At 40.1% G+C, this 17,412-nt stretch overlaps 1 protein-coding gene across 1 annotated transcript in view; it reads left to right on the top strand.

The window, feature by feature from the left end:
• Positions 1 to 359: 359 nt before the first annotated feature.
• Positions 360 to 17,412, top strand: part of LOC142659133 (caM kinase-like vesicle-associated protein) — a 76,438-nt gene continuing 59,385 nt past the window's right edge. The window contains exon 1 of the mRNA XM_075834932.1: positions 360 to 596. The gene's annotated coding sequence lies outside the window, so the exon portion shown is untranslated. The remainder of the gene's footprint in view (positions 597 to 17,412) is intronic.

Consider the following 17,412-nt stretch of genomic DNA (forward strand, 5'->3'; position numbering starts at 1 on the left):
GGTCCATCTGCCTGCCAGTTTAATGGAAATTCTTCATTTGAACCCTCTTTCCAAAACCTTGTGCAACATCAGTTCACCCTTCCCCCTGGCACAGCAATGACCCCTCTTCTGCCATAAGCATGCAACCCCTAAGTTAGCACTCGCACATCTCTCTGCGTTATTCCAGCCTGCAGAGAAGTGTGAACCATGTACAAGTGCCAGTTGTCACCTCCGCCTCTGTTATAGCTGCGCGCTGCCCTGGTTCAGCACCCTGGAGAGCACCTCTGATGCTGCTCTCTCCTGCCGCTCTGTGGGGAGATGCGGGAACTGCAGGCTCTCTGTAGGGGGCAGCCTCCCGTGGGTTAGAGCTGAGTACACGCATCCTCTCACTCTCCTCCTCCTGTCTCCTTTCCTGCATCTCTTACCTCGGTCTCAGTGGCACTGTATCGTACTCCACCTGCACTTTGCTGCTGCTAACATGCAGCTGTGCTCCTGTCTGCTGCTCTGACACCTGTGCCCGGTCTCATCATCAACTGTTCATCTCTGATCACCCTGAGAGTCTGCCTGTGCCATCAGCCATCAGGCTGGCATCTACACCTGTCAGGACCCGGGCACAGGTAGGTCACCTGTCTGCTGTGGAGGGAGGAGAGGGGAGGGGTGTCTTTCTGTAGTCTGTCCCAGGGGTTGGGGTGTTTTGCAGATTTAGGGACTTTGTCTTATGTTTCAGTAACAAGTGCTCTGCTCTGGGGTTGGGTCCTGCGCTGCATCTCGGGGACGTGTTACACAAGGGTTACATTGGAGATGATGCAGATGTGAATAGATAATGCTCTGCAGGGTCAGGGGTCAGGAGGGCTGTGTCTGCTAAATATTGAAAAGATGCGCAGGGATGGAATCAATACTAAATAGATAATGTTCTGTATCTACACCAGATAGGTAATGCTCTGCAAGTTCTGTATCTACACCAGATAGGCAATGCTCTGCAAGTTCTGTATCTACACCAGATAGGCAATGCTCTGCAAGTTCTGTATCTACACCAGATAGGCAATGCTCTGCACGTTCTGTATCTACACCAGATAGGCAATGCTCTGCACGTTCTGTATCTACACCAGATAGGCAATGCTCTGCCAGTTCTGTATCTACACCAGATAGGCAATGCTCTGCAAGTTCTGTATCTACACCAGGTAGGTAATGCTCTGCAAGTTCTGTATCTACACCAGATAGGCAATGCTCTGCAAGTTCTGTATCTACACCAGATAGGCAATGCTCTGCACGTTCTGTATCTTCACCAGATAGGCAATGCTCTGCATGTTCTGTATCTACACCAGATAGGCAATGCTCTGCAAGTTCTGTATCTACACCAGATAGGCAATGATCTGCAAGTTCTGTATCCACACCAGATAGGTAATGCTCTGCAAGTTCTGTATCTACACCAGATAGGCAACGCTCTGCACGTTCTGTATCTACACCAGATAGGCAACACTCTGCACGTTCTGTATCTACATCAGATAGGCAATGCTCTGCACGTTCTGTATCTACACTAGATAGGCAATGCTCTGCACGTTCTGTATCTACACTAGATAGGCAATGCTCTGCAAAGTCTGTAGCCCACACCAGATGGGCAGAACATTGTCTATCTGGATCAGATGCAGATCATTTTCCATTTAGTTGATCTCGACATTGTAAGTTTCCTGTTCCGCACATGCTCTGCAAAGTCTAGATCCACACTAGACAATGCTCTGCAAGTTCCTGGACTAGACAATGCTCTGCAAAGTCTGTATACACATTAGAATGACAGTGCTCTACATTCAAAATGGACAGAAAATGATCTGGAAGTTAGGGATCTAAATCGTATAGATGATGCTCTGCTATGTCTAGATCCAAACTAGATAGATAATGATCTGCATCCAAACTAGATAGAGAAAGCTCTGCTGCCAGTTATTAATCTACACTGGACAGGTAATGTTCTGCAAGAGCTTGATTTATGGATTAGGAAAGGTTCTGCAACTTCTGTATACTTACTGCATAGATGATGCTCTGAAAGTGATGTATCCGCAGTAGATATGTAAAGGTCTGAGAGTTCTGGATGTGCACTAGACTGATAATGTCATGGGAGTTCAGAATCCCCACTAGACACATAATGCTCTGCAGGGTCTGGACGTGGGTTGGATAATTATATTTAGTGATTTCTTCATTCACACTAGACAATGTTCTGCAATTTATTGTTCTACACTAGGTAGGAAATATCTTGCATAGTATTGGTTAACAGGGAATAGATAATGCTCTGCAGGTTCTAGATACACACTACATGTGTAATGCTCTGTCAAGTCTGGAACATATTTTAGTATCTGATGCTCTGCATGTTCTGGATCTTCATTAGATTGATCAATCTTTGCAATGTCTGAATCAAAATTGGGTAGATAATGTTCTGCACATTCTGGATCCACCACAAATAAGGTTCTGGTTCCACATAGGATAGAGAATGCTCTGCAAGGAGTAGATCCAGATTATCTAGACAGATAAAACTTTGTAGGGTCTAGAACCACTGTATATTGGTCTGGATCCACACTAGATAGACCTTTTCTAGTTCCATTGAACATATAATCTGTTTCCACATAGGATAGAGAATGCTCTGCAAGGTTGTAGATCCAGACGAGCTAGATAATGGTCTGGATCCGCACTATATAGGTAATACTTTGTAGGGTCTAGAACCACTGTATATAAGTCTGGATCCACACTTGATAGACCTTTTTCTAGTTCCATTGGACATATAATGTTCTGCAAATTCCTTTGCTCTGCATGGTCTGGATCCATGATATATAAGATATGTTCTACAGAACCCACTCAAGATAGGGAATACTCTGCAAGGCCGCTCTGTAAGGCCTGGTTCCACACCAGATATGCTGGGAGTTGTAGTTTTGCAACAGCTGGAGAGCCCCAGATTGGTGACCACTGCTCTGTCTGTTGTGAATTCTCATGGGTTATATCATTCCATGCAAATCTTAGATCTACATGGGTTATGCAATGCTCTGCAGACTATTCTCCTACAAGGACTAGATGATGCTCTGCAGTTTGTACTTTTATACTGTCGGAGCGTCTCGCCTATAGGTAGATTACTGCTCTGCAGGGAGTGTGCTTTTGCGTGGGGTCTTCTTTTTTTTTGCCCTTTCTTAGTTATCTTTGTCTTCTAGGTTTAAGATGCTGGGTGGCAACTTTTGCCTGCGTACCATGGCCTATAACCCAGAGGTGCAGTGTAAGGGACGCCCTATCTATGGGCAACAAGGCCAGTTTTCTATTAGACAGTTTTGATCAATAAGGCCTGGGGTGTTGTATAGTAGACAGTCTCGCAACCCACTAGGTTAACCCTTTACGAGTATGTTCTTGTTGCCCCTGTTTTCCGGCGCCCAAAATATAATTTTGTATAGTGTAATACCTCCATCAGCCTCTAGGTGAGCCCTTACTGTAGGTCAGCGCCCCTCTGTTCTCTACTATCAGACAGTCACAGTAAAAATACAAAACCACAAGTTATATGGATGCATCTGATCAATACAAATTCTGCCTAAAAGGTTTCTTGACCAACTTGAGATTGATTGAAGTAAGTGATGCGTCCTCTTCCAGGATTGAGAAAAGCCATTTGATGAGTGAGATTATAGGCTGGGAGATATTAATCTAGAAGATATGACGAGAAGCTTTACTGGAAGGCATTACACGCTGCCTGAAACATGACTATTCGTCAGAGGACTCCGCCGCTACACACTTATAAAACATGTCCTTGGACTCTAAGTGCTCTGCTTAGCTGGGAATTCGTTTGGATTTTTTTGAAAATTATTTTTTCTTCTAAATTTTTCAAACGTTTTAGTTAGTTATGTCATTTTAATTGCACCATTTACAGGGAGATTATTATTTTATATTTTTAGTTTATATTTTTATTCTAAATTGATTTGTTTTCCATTTACTGTAAAATTATTTTATATGTTTACATTTTTATTTTCTGTGTTTGTTTTCATAATAAAAGAAAAAAAAACTCCAACAAACTTTTTATAATTTACATAATAAGAGCATAAAATATATATATTGTGGGGTATTGAAATTCCCTGTGATTCTTTTATATGACAATTTCTATTCTTCAAAGTGACGCAACAATTTAAAGGGGTTATCGGTGAGATGAAATTGATGGCCTATTGTCAGAATGGGCCATCAATATGTGATCGGTAGGGGTCAGATGGTCGGCACCCTCGCCGTTCAACTGTTTAAAGGGACCATGGCGCTCTTATTGCTTCCCCTTCGTCGCTTACACTGCTCCATACTGTGAAAACCGGACACACTTGTAGTGGTGGTTCAGAGTATTACAGCCTTGTGTCAGGGTTTTTACAGTATGGAATGTTAGGGGAGCAGCCCTCGCACAAGTGGTGCGGCCCCTTCAAACAGCTGATCTGGGGTGCTGAGAGTCGGGCTTCCACCAATCAGATATTGATGGGCCATTCTGAGGATAGGCCATACATTTTATCTCTGGAAACCTCTAATTGTTTTTTTTGTATCTTTCTATCTATCTATCTATCTCTCTGATATCTATCTATCTATCTATCTATCTATCTATCTATCTATCTATCTATCTATCTATCTATCTATCTATCTATCTATCTATCTATCTATCTATCTATCTAGGCATATACAAAGTCAGGCAGCACTGGCAGCGTGTGGGTGCAAGCTCTGAGGAACAGACCAAGTTCCAGGTACATACAAATCAAAAAAATGAGCAGCAACTCCAAAGATCAAGTGAAAAAATGGGTACTTTATTGCCTGTGCGACGTTTCAGCTCCGTCCACTGGAGCCTTTCTCAAGCTTGAGAAAGGCTCCAGTGGACGGAGCTGAAACGTCGCACAGGCAATAAAGTACCCATTTTTTCACTTGATCTTTGGAGTTGCTGCTCATTTTTTTGATTTGTATCTATCTCATATCTATCTATCTCATATCTATCTCTCTCATATCTATCTCTCTCATATCTATCTCTCTCATATCTATCTATCTCATATCTATCTATCTCATATCTATCTATCTCATATCTATCTATCTCATATCTATCTATCTATCTATCTATCTATCTATCTCATATCGATCTATCTCATATCTATCTATCTCATATCTCATCTGTCTGATATCTATCTACTGTTTCTCATATCTATATCTCATATCTATCTACAGTGGAGGAAATAAGTATTTGATCCCATGCTGATTTTGTAAGTTTGCCCACTGTCAAAGACATGAACAGTCTAGAATTTTTAGGCTAGGTTAATTTTACCAGTGAGAGATAGATTATATATAAAAATAAAAAAAATCACATTGTCAAAATTATATATATTTATTTGCATTGTACACAGAGAAATAAGTATTTGATCCCTTTGGCAAACAAGACTTAATACTTGGTGGCAAAACCCTTGTTGGCAAGCACAGCAGTCAGATGTTTTTTGTAGTTGATGATGAGGTTTGCACACGTTAGATGGAATTTTGGCCCACTCCTCTTTGCAGATCATCTGTAAATCATTAAGATTTCGAGGCTGTCGCTTGGCAACTCGGATCTTCAGCTCCCTCCATAAGTTTTGGATGGGATTAAGGTCTGGAGACTGGCTAGGCCACTCCATGACCTTAATGTGCTTCTTTTTGAGCCACTCCTTTGTTGCCTTGGCTGTATGTTTCGGGTCATTGTCGTGCTGGAAGACCCAGCCACGAGCCATTTTTAATGTCCTGGTGGAGGGAAGGAGGTTGTCACTCAGGATTTGACGGTACATGGCTCCATCCATTCTCCCATTGATGCGGTGAAGTAGTCCTGTGCCCTTAGCAGAGAAACACCCCCAAAACATAATGTTTCCACCTCCATGCTTGACAGTGGGGATGGTGTTCTTTGGGTCATAGGCAGCATTTCTCTTCCTCCAAAAACGGCGAGTTGAGTTAATGCCAAAGAGCTCAATTTTAGTCTCATCTGACCACAGCACCTTCTCCCAATCACTCTCAGAATCATCCAGATGTTCATTTGCAAACTTCAGACGGGCCTGTACATGTGCCTTCTTGAGCAGGGGGACCTTGCGGGCACTGCAGGATTTTAATCCATTACGGCGTAATGTGTTACCAATGGTTTTCTTGGTGACTGTGGTCCCAGCTGCCTTGAGATCATTAACAAGTTCCCCCCGTGTAGTTTTCGGCTGAGCTCTCACCTCCCTCAGGTTCAAGGATACCCCACAAGGTGAGATTTTGCATGGAGCCCCAGATCGATGTCGATTGACAGTCATTTTGTATGTCTTCCATTTTCTTACTATTGCACCAACAGTTGTCTCCTTCTCACCCAGCGTCTTACTTATGGTTTTGTAGCCCATTCCAGCCTTGTGCAGGTCTATGATCTTGTCCCTGACATCCTTAGAAAGCTCTTTGGTCTTGCCCATGTTGTAGAGGTTAGAGTCAGACTGATTCATTGAGTCTGTGGACAGGAGTCTTTTATACAGGTGACCATGTAAGAGCTGTCTAATGCAGGCACCAAGTTGATTTGGAGCGTGTAACTGGTCTGGAGGAGGCTGAACTCTTAATGGTTGGTAGGGGATCAAATACTTATTTCTCTGTGCGCAATGCAAATAAATATATATCATTTTGACAATGTGATTTTCTTTTTTTTTTTTTTATATATATATATAATCTATCTCTCACTGGTAAAATTAACCTAGCCTAAAAATTCTAGACTGTTCATGTCTTTGACAGTGGGCAAACTTACAAAATCAGCAAGGGATCAAATACTTATTTCCTCCACTGTATCTAATCTCTGTCTGATATTTATCTACTGTTTATCTCATATCTATGCTATCTGATCTAATCATTTCTCTTTTTACTGTTTATCAATCTACCTAATATCTATATCTCCTATCTAATATCTTTTCATATAGCCATCTAATGACTGTTTATCTATAACCATCTAACTAACGCTCATAACGATCTGTCTATTTTTTTTATCTACCCATCTTTTGACTTTATTTTTCCATAAATTGAGTAACTATCTCTCTATCTATTCCTCTATTGACTGTTTAGCTGTCTACCTAGAAAATATTACCGTTAGCCCAGAAAATATTGTGTTCCATTAGTCCTCAGCTGTGTGTTGTATACATTGGAGCACAGGGTGGAGTCCTGGATCACATACATAAATCACTGTGTTCTCCTTTGATGTGCACTTATATAGTGTTGACTTTTGCAGCAGTCGGGTCTTGCTTGTTGATATCACAGGTTCTGGTCCGTCAATTAACTTGATTCAGACTATTTACATTGTAGCCACATCTGCTAATTAGTGATACTACAGCTAGCGGCTATTTCCAGCTCACAGAATAGTGACAGGCCCTTAGGACGCAAGGAGGAAATTTGCCGTGTTAGGTGTTCACGTAATGCTGGAAAATGTTTTACTTTATGCCTTTCTTACGATGTTTATAATTAATGTCATTTATCTATGTATCTCATATCTATGAATCTAATACATATCTGCCTCTCCCATATCGGTTTATCTATATCTTATATCAGGGTGGTTCAGGGCGGAGGTCCTGGTTCAAATCTGATCAAGGACAACATATGTGTGGAGTGTGTATGTCCTTCCCAGGTTTACACAGGTTTCCTCCAGGTTCTCCAGCTTCCTCCCACATTCCAAAAACAGAGAGGATAAGTGGCGACAATGTGGAAGGTGTCAGCGCTGGGGGATGTTAGGGCTATATAAGCAACAGGACAAAATTATCTATCTATCTATCTATCTCATATCTATCTATCTCATATCTATCTATCTCATATCTATCTCATATCTATCTATCTATCTATCTCATATCTATCTCATATCTATCTATCTATCTATCTCATATCTATCTCATATCTATCTATCTCATATCTATCTCATATTTATCTATCTAATATCTATCTATCTATCTATCTATCTCATATCTATCTATCTATCTCATATCTATCTATCTATCTATCTATCTATCTATCTCATATCTATTTATCTAATATCTCTCTCATATCTATCTATCTATCTATCTATCTCATATCTATTTATCTAATATCTCTCTCATATCTATCTATCTATCTCTCTCATATCTATCTATCTCATATCTATCTCATATCTCTCATATCTATCTATCTATCTATCTATCTATCTATCTATCTATCTATCTATCTATCTATCTATCTCTCATATCTATCTATCTATCTATCTATCTATCTATGTCATATCTATCTAAGTCATATCTATCTAAGTCATATCTTGCCTCATATCTACCTGCCTCATATATCTATTTATAATACCTATCAAGACATATATAGACAATAAATCTAGAATGTAAATCACCAATAGTACAAATATAGCACTAGCAAATATATCAAAAAATATCTTTATTAGAATATATAATCTAAACACATGTAGACCATCACACAAAATATAAAATACAACACACAATAAAAATGTGGTAGTGGTATGAGGGGTCACAATGCATCACATTAAATATACATGTGATAGGGCAGTATAATATATAGACAGACACTATACAAAAGACACCTCTTAACCCCTTCAGGGCTGAGCCTGTTTTGGCCTTCAGGACGAAGCCGATTTTTAAAATCTGACATGTGTCACTTTATGTGGTAATAACTCCGGAATGCTTTTACCTATCCAAGCGATTCTGAGATTGTTTTCTCGTGACACATTGGACTTTATGTTACTGGCAAAATTTGCCCGATAGATTCAGTATTTAATTGTGAAAAACACCAAAATTTAGCGAAAAATTGCAAAAATTAGCATTTTTCTAAATTTAAATGTATCTGCTTGTAAAACCGATAGTAATACCACACAAAATAGTTACTAGTTACCATCCCCCACATGTCTACTTTAGTTTGGCATCGTTTTTTGAACATTTTATTTTTCTAGGACGTTACAAGGCTTAGAACTTTAGCAGCGATTTCTCATATTTTCAAGAAAATTTCAAAAGGCGATTTTTACAAGGACAAGTTCAGTTCTGAAGTGGCTTTGAGAGTCTTATATATTAGAAAGTCCCCATAAATCACCCCATTTTGAAAACTGCACCCCTCAAAGTATTCAAAACAGCATTCAGAAAGTGTATTAACCCTTTAGGCGTTTCACAGGAATTAAAGCAAAGTAGAGGGGAAAGTTACAAATTTCATTTTTTTTATACAAAATTCATTTGTAATACATTTTTTTCTATACCACAGAAGGTTTTACCCAAAAAATTTAACTTACTATTTATTGCCCAGATTCTGCAGTTTTTAGAAATACCCCACATGTGGCCCTAGTTCGGTCATGCACTGAAACACAGGCCTCAGAAGCAAAGGAGCACCTAGTGGATTTTGGGGCCTTCTTTTTTTAGCATATATTTTAGGTACCATGTCAGGTTTGAAGAGGTCTTGTGGGGCCAAAACAATAAGGAACCCCCAAAAGTGACCTCATTTTGGAAACTACACCCCTCAGGGAATTTATCTAGGGGTATAGTTAGCATTTTGAACCCACAGTTTTTTTGCTAAATTTATTTGAATTAGTTTGTGAAGATGAAAATCTACTTTTTTCTGAAAAAACTTAGACATTTTTAATTTTTTCAAGGTATAAAAGAGAAAAAACACCCCAACATATGTAAAGCAATTTCTCCTGATTATAGCAATACCCCATATGTGGTAATAAACTGCTGTTTGGACCCACAGCAGGACTCAGAAGGAAAGGAGCACCATTTGGATTTTGAAATTCTGATTTTGCTGGAATGGTTTTCAGTGCCGCGTCGCGTTTGAAATGCACTTGAGGGAACAAAATAGTGGAAACCCCCGGAAAGTGACCCCATTTTGGAAACTACACCCCTCAAGGAATTTTTCTAGGGGTAAAGTTAGCATTTTGACCCCACGGTTGTTTTGCTGAATTCATTGAAATTATTCTGTAAAGGTAAAAATCTACTTTTTTTCTGAAAAAAGGTAGCCATTTTTAATTTTTACAAGGAATAAAGGAGAAAAAGCACCCCAACATTTGTAAAACAATTTCTCCCGATTACGTAAATACGCCATATGTGGTAATAAAGTGCTGTTTTGACCCACAGCGGGGCTTAGAAGGGAAGGAGCGCTATTTGGCTTTTGGAGCTCAAATTTAGCTGAAATGGTTTTTGGGTGCCATGTCGCATTTGCAAAGCCCCTGAGAGGCCAAAACAGGGGAAACCCCCCAAAAGTTGAAATTACACCACTTAAAGAATCTATCTAGGGATATAGTGGGCATTTAGTCCCCACAAGTCTTTTGCAGGATTTATTAGAATTAGGCCGTGAAAATGAATATCGACATTTCTTCCACTAAAATGTTGCATTTTTTTCAATTTCACAAAGGATAAAGGGGGTAAAAGCTGCCCAACATTTGTAAAGCAATTTCTCCCGAGTACGGCAATACCCCACGTGTGGTCATAAATGTTTTTTCATTAGAAAGTAATTAACCCTTTCTGGAGTGATCCATTTTTTTCTTTTCCTTCTTAGTTTTTTCCTCCCCGCGTTCCAAGAGCCACAACTTTTTTATTTTTCAGTCAATAGAGCGGTATGAGGGCTTATTTATTGAGGGACGAGCGGTCGTTTTTATTGGTGCAACTTTTTGGTACATACAACTTTTTGAGCACTTTTTATTACATTTTTAGGTAGAGCCAAGGTGACCAAAAAAACAGCGATTTTGCCGTTCTAAATTCTTTATTTTTTACGTGAGACGCTCCATACATCACCCCCCACACTACGACATGCTATGTCATGGTGCGCGCAGGGGTTAATGCGCAGCGCATGGTGCGGAGTGAAAATTACAATTTTCCACTCATATGCCATTTTAGTGCACTATATGTTATGCCCAGTTTGTGCCCCTGAAGACAAATAACTCAAAATATTAACCGGGTTCTCCCGGGTATGGCGATGCCATATCTGTGGACGTAAATTGGTGTTTAGGCACGCTGCAGGGCTCAGAAGGGAGGGACGCCAGTTGGCTTTTGGGGCACAGAGTTTGCTTGGTAGTTGTTCTGTTTGGGGTTTTACTGGTGTTTCAGTTTATAATGTGGGGGCTTATGTAATCTGTGCGTGGTACATCAGGGTATATGTAATATGTGAGGAGTACATCAGGGTACATGTTATCTGTGCGGAGTACATCAGGGTATATGTAATCTGTGCGTGGTACATCAGGGTACATGTTATCTGTGCGGGGTACATCAGGGTATATGTAATCTGTGCGGAGTACATCAGGGTATATGTAATCTGTGCGGAGTACATCAGGGTATATGTAATCTGTGCGGGGTACATCAGGGTATATGTAATCTGTGAGGAGTACATCAGGGTACATGTTATCTGTGCGGGGTACATCAGGGTACATGTTATCTGTGCGGGGTACATCAGGGTACATGTTATCTGTGCGGGGTACATCAGGGTACATGTTATCTGTGCGGGGTACATCAGGGAACATGTTATCTGTGCGGGGTACATCAGGGTACATGTTATCTGTGCGGGGTACATCAGGGTACATGTTATCTGTGCGGGGTACATCAGGGTATATGTAATCTGTGCGTGGTACATCAGGGTACATGTTATCTGTGCGGGGTACATCAGGGTATATGTAAGCTGTGCGGAGTACATCAGGGTACATGTTATCTGTGCGGAGTACATCAGGGTATATGTAATCTGTGCGGGGTACATCAGGGAACATGTTATCTGTGCGGGGTACATCAGGGTACATGTTATCTGTGCGGAGTACATCAGGGTATATGTAATCTGTGCGGGGTACATCAGGGAACATGTTATCTGTGCGGGGTACATCAGGGTACATGTTATCTGTGCGGGGTACATCAGGGTATAATAAGAGGGTATAATAATGCAGTAAATAAATAATAATCCGCAGATATGTGACCGGTGTCGCACTGGTAAATGGCGCCCAATCTTATCTGCTTTTGGAACACTCCGCACATTTTGCATCGCCATATTCTGAGAGCCAGAACTGTTTTATTTTTTCTCCACCGGAGCCGTGTGAGGGTTTATTCTTTGCGGGACAATCTGTAGTTTTCATTGGTACCATTTTGGGGTACCAGAAATTTTTTTGATCACGTTTTATTCCATTTTTTGGCAAGCAAGGTGACCAAAAACCATCAATTCTGACAATGTTTTTTATTTGTTTTTTTTATGGCCTTCACCCTGGGCTATAAATGACCATTATACTTTATTCTGCGGGTCGGTACGATTACGGCGATACCAGATGTATATAATTTTTTTATGTTTTGCAGCGTTTGTGCAATAAAATCACTTATTTATAAAATAAATAAATTTTTGTGTCACCATATTCTGAGAGCCATAACGTTTTTATTTTTCAGTCAAAAAAGCGGTGTAAGGGCTTGTTTTTTGCGGGACGGGATGTAGTTTGTATTGGTACCATTTTGGCGTACATGCGACTTTTTGATCACTTTTTATTGTATATTTTGGGAGGGTTGGTAACCAAAAAATTGTGATTCGGGCACTGTTTTTCGTTTATTTTTTTCGCGGTGTTCACCGTGCGGGAAAAATAATATTACAGTTTTATAGTTGGGGTCGTTACGAACGCGGCGATAACAAATATGTGTACTTTTTTTAACGTGTTAATTTTTTTCCTATAATAAAAGTCTTAGTTTATGTCACTTCTAACTTTGATTTTTACACTTTTTCAAAATATTTTTATTAGCTTTTTTTAACTTTTTTTACTTGTCCCACTAGGGGACACTTAGACTGGCAGCTCTGATCGCTGCTGGAACACATTACACTACACACGTAGTGTAATGTGTTGTAACTGTCATTGTGACGTAACCGTCACACTGACAGGAAGCAGAGGAGGAACGGCCGGAGGCTGATCGTCCGAGGCTTCCGTACATGGCAACCCGGAGGTCATTGTCTGGCCTCTGGTTGCCATGATAAGGATCGCCAGCCCCCGCAAATACATGTGGGGGGCTGCCGATCCGCTGTAAACCTCTTCGATGTGGTGATCGCAATCGACCACCGCATCGAAGGGGTTAATTGCCGATTTCAGCGGGGACAGGCCGCTGATCGGCAACGGGGAGAGCAGGGCTGACACCCTGCACAGTTAACCGCTGCTGCGGTGTAGCGCCGCACGGCGGTTAACTTTTAAAGCGTGGACGTAACTGTACGCCCAGGTGCGCGAAGTTACTGCTTATCTGGACGTACAGTTACGCCAAGGTGCGGGAAGGGGTTAAATTACCATTATATAGATACATAAACACTGAATAGGGAGTATAGGTAAAGAGGTGAAACCACGATCAAAGATCCAAAATCATGTCAAATAACAACCCATATTTTGCATGTTTGCCCCTCAATAAGACAAACCATAGACCACAACCAAACACCCCGACGCACGTTTCGCCGTCAGCTTTTTGAAAAAGCTGACGGCGACGTGGAAAAAGCCTTTGAAAAAGCTGACGGCGAAACGTGCGTCGGGGTGTTTGGTTGTGGTCTATGGTTTGTCTTATTGAGGGGCAAACATGCAAAATATGGGTTGTTATTTGACATGATTTTGGATCTTTGCTCGTGGTTTCACCTCTTTACCTATACTCCCTATTCAGTGTTTATGTATCTATATAATGGTAATTTAAGAGGTGTCTTTTGTATAGTGTCTGTCTATATATTATACTGCCCTATCACATGTATATTTAATGTGATGCATTGTGACCCCTCATACCACTACCACATTTTTATTGTGTGTTGTATTTTATATTTTGTGTGATGGTCTACATGTGTTTAGATTATATATTCTAATAAAGATATTTTTTGATATATTTGCTAGTGCTATATTTGTACTATTGGTGATTTACATTCTAGATTTATTGTCTATATATGTCTTGATAGGTATTCTATTTCCAGTGTTGATATATATGGACGTTATTGCTGAAACAGGTTTTCTGTCTGGCTTGGAGCTTATAAGTATTGATATCTATCTATCTATCTATCTATCTCATATCCATCTCTCTACCTCTTCTCTATCTCGATCTCATATCTCTCTTCTATCCATCTCCTTCGTATCCTATCCATCTCTCTATATTATTTATCTACCTATCTGTCTCTCACATCTATCTATATTCTATAAATCCTAAGGCCTCATGCACACGACCGTAGCCATGTGCACAGCCGTGATTTTCGGGTCGGCCGGCTGCGGACAGTCAGCCGCGAGCCGTCCGCAAATCGCAGGCAATGCACATGGCCGCGGCCATTATTTTCAATAAGCCCGGACCGCAGAAGACGGCCGTAATAAGACATGTCCGTTCTTTCTGCGGTGCGGGCTCCCGGGCCATGCACAGACCGTAAAAACTACGGTCGTGTGCATTGCCCCATAGAAATGAATGGGGCCGCAATTCTCCCGTGGATTTTCGGGGGAATTGCGGCCGCAAAAGCACGTTCGTGTGCATGGGGCCTAAATCTTCAATATATTTCGATTTACTTGCCTCATACATAACAATGCTTTTTGTCTTTGATAGTTATTTTTACTGTAATTGACAAAGATTTTCCTAGGCTCAGTCTAGTATCCCGTGTCTTTTATATTCCCTCCTTTTCTCCTCTTGCAATTATCTGACATGAATTAATTCACTGATGTTTAGAAATGCCACTTTCATCATTTAATGAATTCATTCAGCCTGCGGCAATGTCAGGCAGAGATTTTAGAAAGCACCTGTCACACATAGTGGAGGCGTCCCTGAGAGGGGGCTCAGCCACGTTACATCTTATCACTTTTGCTAATGTACACTATAAGTATCCTAGGAGCTAGGCTCCGCCCAAACCACAGCTTGGACCACCCATTTTTCAGAAACATACGCCCCTTTTTAAAGCGTCCCATCCATTTTGGGTAAGAATGAGGTATCTACTTATAATCTTTTTCAGGCTTTAAGAAACCCAGTGATAAACGGTATGACCTTCACTATCAATGTACACAAGGTCAAAAATTTGTGTTCCTTGAAGGAAAACCATATTGGAGTCTAGGAGCTAAATTGTGGCTGTAGCTGTCTTACACTTCTGTCCCATGTTGCCTTGCCAGGGATAGGGTTGCGGTCTGAGTGGAGATGTGGGTGAGACAAAAAGTGTCCCTACCTCCTACTTTACAGAGCTATTACAGACCCCCCTACCCCCACATAAGTGAGATGAAGCTGGGTGACCATGTGAAAGTTCTCCATAGCTTTCAAAATGGCCGACAACAGTTGCAACTTCCTGTCACAGACCAAGTGAAATACTGTACAGGTTAACATTTGGAAGGAGAAACGCTTCAATTTTCGATATGTAATTGTATATATTGCTGTTAATTAACCAGACAGAGTCGTGTTTGTATACAAAGCAGGGACACAACGCACATACATCAGTGTTTGCTTCAAGGAGAAGCCAGCTGCTAGCGAAACCATTAACCAAACATATCCACCTAGCTTATAACTCTTACTATAAATATCTGCGAGCGTCGTAGAATATAGGACTTTCATCTCCATGGTAGAGCTTTGTAGCTGGTGGATCTGCTCGCCCCAGTTCGGCTTTGACTGGGAAACGTCTAACGCTTTGAAACCCAGCTCCACTTCACATAATGCTTTGCGGTTTTCTGATCTACTCGACGGAGATTTTTTTCTGATAGTGAAAAAATCCCCTGCAGGTTTCTATACAGATATCATGTGTTTACCAGACCCTGTATCCTGTATGTTTCCTCGTGAGGTTATTTTGGACACTCGCTGCCCTCCAGGTTTGTGTTTCTCAGAAGAATTCTATAAACAGTTATGCCTCCTTCTGTGTCCAGAAAAATGAGGTTTAACCATGAAAGGACTTGGTTCTGCTGAAGGATCGAGACTGATGCTATTGGAAGAACATGGTAAAAATTGGTTCTGGAGATTTATGATGATCATTAGAGGGGTGTCGTAGATAGATGTTGTTCTAGAATGATGGGTGATGATCATTCGATTAGGTCATGCTCTGTCGGTCCTGTTCTAGAGTAAAAAATATTATAAGGTTAAAGGATACAGATAATATCCTGTTCTGGAGAAGATGGAGGATGATCATCAGGTGTTTACTCCATAATTAGATCATCTAGAGGATGGATGATTTTTAGAACATTGTACTGCTGGATTATATTCTGAAGATCCTGTTCTAGAGAGAATGGATGATGATTATTAGATGAATACAATAGAATAAGATTGTACCATAAAGGCCTTGTTATGGAGAAGATGGATGATGATCATTAGGTGTTTACTTCATAATTGGATCATATTCTCTAGAGATTGGATAATAATGAGTTCATTATTATAGAATGGGATTGTACCCTGAAGGCTCTGTTCCAGAGAAGATGGATAATGGCCATTAGAATGGTATACAGAGGGACTATACGGTAGATATTGGTCTCGAGAGGTGGATGACGCTTTTTTTAGTCTTGCAATTACATAATATTGTGTGAATCCAGTTCTAGAAAAACATATATGAGAAAATAGAAAATATGATAGTTGGGTAATACATCGAAGGTCATGTTCTAGAGGTGGTGAATGATGATCATCAGATGATTATAATCTGTAGAGATGAGTGATTATTGTGGAATAATAGAACGTTGTGAAGATCCTGTTCTAAAGAGGATGGATGATGATCATTAGATGATTCTAACCTAGTCAGAATATAATCTGTAGATATTGCTCTGGGGAAAATGTATGATGATTATTAGGTCGTTATTTTGGAATAAGATATATTCTGAATTTCCTGTTCTAGAGAGGATGGATGATGTCCATTAGATTATTATAAATTAGGCAGATTATAAACTTGGTGTTGTTCTAGAAAGGAGTATTAGATCAGTATTATGGAATAAGATTATATTCTAAAGGTCCTGGTCTAGAGAATGGTTGATCATTAGATTATTATAGAATTAGATTATATTATTAATACCCTTTTCTAGAGGGAATGGATGATGAATATTAGATGATTATTATAGATCTAGATTATATTAGGAAAGATCCTGTTCTGGAGAGAATGGATGAGGATTAGATGATTATTATAGAATTATAATATGAAGACTCTGTTCTAGAGAGAATGGATGATGAATATTAGATGATTATTATAGATCTAGATTATATTATGAAGACCCTGTTCTAGAGAGAATGTTTGATAATTAGATTATTATAGAATTAGATCATATTATTAATACCCTGTTCTGGAGAGAATGGATGATTAATATAAGATTATTATTATTATAGAGTTAATTATATTATGCAGACCCTGTTCTGGAGAGAATGGATAATGATCAATAATTAGATGATTATTATAGAATTAGATTATGAAGACCCTGTTCTAGAGAGAAAACGCCCAAACTTACCTAGGCCTTTGTCATAATGACACGTCCCTCCGTGGATGTCCGGCCTCCCTGGATGACGCAAAAGC

Source organism: Rhinoderma darwinii, chromosome 8, assembly GCF_050947455.1.
Source record: "Rhinoderma darwinii isolate aRhiDar2 chromosome 8, aRhiDar2.hap1, whole genome shotgun sequence".
Lineage (NCBI taxonomy): Eukaryota > Metazoa > Chordata > Amphibia > Anura > Rhinodermatidae > Rhinoderma > Rhinoderma darwinii.